This window comes from Aplysia californica, unplaced genomic scaffold, assembly GCF_000002075.1.
Source record: "Aplysia californica isolate F4 #8 unplaced genomic scaffold, AplCal3.0 scaffold00578, whole genome shotgun sequence".
NCBI classification, from domain to species: Eukaryota; Metazoa; Mollusca; class Gastropoda; order Aplysiida; family Aplysiidae; genus Aplysia; species Aplysia californica.
Window position 1 is genome coordinate 272415 of NW_004797848.1, and position 1752 is coordinate 274166.

Genomic DNA, 1752 nt, shown 5'->3' on the forward strand with positions numbered 1-1752 from the left:
AGGAGGAGGAGGAGGAGGAAAGGGGGGTAGGAGGTAAGATGACAGCACGAGGAGAATTGATCGCAAGGGTGAGGAGGAAAAGAAGGAGGAGGAAGATAAATTTGAATGGGAGGAAGGACAGGAGGAGGGGGAGTAAAAGAAGGAGCTAGGATAGGAGGGGCGAAAGTAGGAAGGTTAGGAGGAGGAAGACTGGAGGTGGAGGGGAGCGAAAGGAGTAGGTGGAGGAGCAGGAAGAGCGATGGTAGAAGTGGGGGAGTGGGGCAGGAGGAGGAGGAGAGTGATGGGCGAGGATAGGAGGAGGAGGAGGGTGACGAGCGAGATTAGGAGGAGGAGGAGGGTGATGAGCGAGGATAGGAGGAGGAGGAGGGTGATGAGCGAGGATAGGAGGAGGAGGAGGAGGGTGATGAGCGAGGATAGGAGGAGGAGGAGGAGGGTGATGAGCGAGGATAGGAGGAGGAGGGTGATGAGCGAGGATAGGAGGAGGAGGAGGGTGATGGGCGAGGATAGGAGGAGGAGGGTGATGAACGAGGATAGGAGGAGGAGGGTGATGAGCGAGGATAGGAGGAGGACGTGGAGGAGAAGAGAAACAGGACAATATACATTACATCTTCCGTAATTTAAAATTTAATGTAGGTGTTTTACCCCACCATCAATACAACTTAGATCATTTAGGAGGCGGGCCTTCAACCCTTCCTACCAGGGCCAACCTGGGCAGAGAGGAATACTATAATAATATACCAGGAGAAAGACCGAACTGGTTGATAATTTATACATTCTACACACTCGAGTATACATCGAACTGGGGTCTACTGCGCGCAAAAGCGAAGTGCCTAGCCGCTACAAAAAAAGACGCCTTTAAGCCTTCTGTGAATGCAGCAGAACGATAAAACGTCACGGGATTTTTCCTTTTTATAGATATAAGAACGTGTACCGTGACCCAGAACAATCTACTTCCTAGTTGATATCGTCATGTTTTCTATACATACAGCACCTACTGTGTACACATTCAAGACCGTTCCTTTCCAGGGGGTGGCAGTTTTGAGTGACTGGTGTCGTCTGTGCCCCTGTGTCTACAGAAGGGAATTCTATCGGTGGGATTTCACTGTTTTGATACAGTAGCCTTCTACTTCTAGTTGGTGTAAATCCTGTGTTTTTTACTGACGAATGAGGTCAGATTAGTAAGAGTATTTTCCTTTCTCATGGAGAGATAAATAGATAGATAGATAGATATATAGATAGATAGATAGATAGATAGATAGATAGATAGATAGATAGATAGATAGATAGATGGATAGATATAGATAAATAGATCTAGATCGATAGATAGATAGATGATATAAGAGATGTCGGGAAAGTAAGGATATTCTGCACTATAAAAGCCAGTGATTGCCCCCCCCCCAACCACCACCCCAAAACACACACATACACACACATACACACACACACACACACACACACACACACACACACATACACACACACACACACAAACACACACGCATATGATCTATAAACGGTGACAAACTACAAACCATACTCCTTGTTGTTGCCAAAGTACGTGTTACTCCTTAGAGTGTTATAAATAGATTCTTGTCTGCACCACTGTACAGTATATACGTGGTGTCTATGCCGATCATGCCGGGTCGGGTGAGGACGAAGTGGCGGCTTCTGTAACAGTGCACACGACGAATAGACCATGTTGAGTCAAATCTAACAAGCTAAAGAAAACTTGGACCGGAGCGTGGTGTTATT

At 46.6% G+C, this 1752-nt stretch overlaps 1 protein-coding gene across 3 annotated transcripts in view; it reads left to right on the forward strand.

Annotated features, from left to right (window-relative positions):
• LOC101848236 overlaps positions 1 to 1752 on the forward strand; it is a gene marked incomplete in the record, with an annotated part of 74026 nt that overhangs the window by 764 nt on the left and 71510 nt on the right.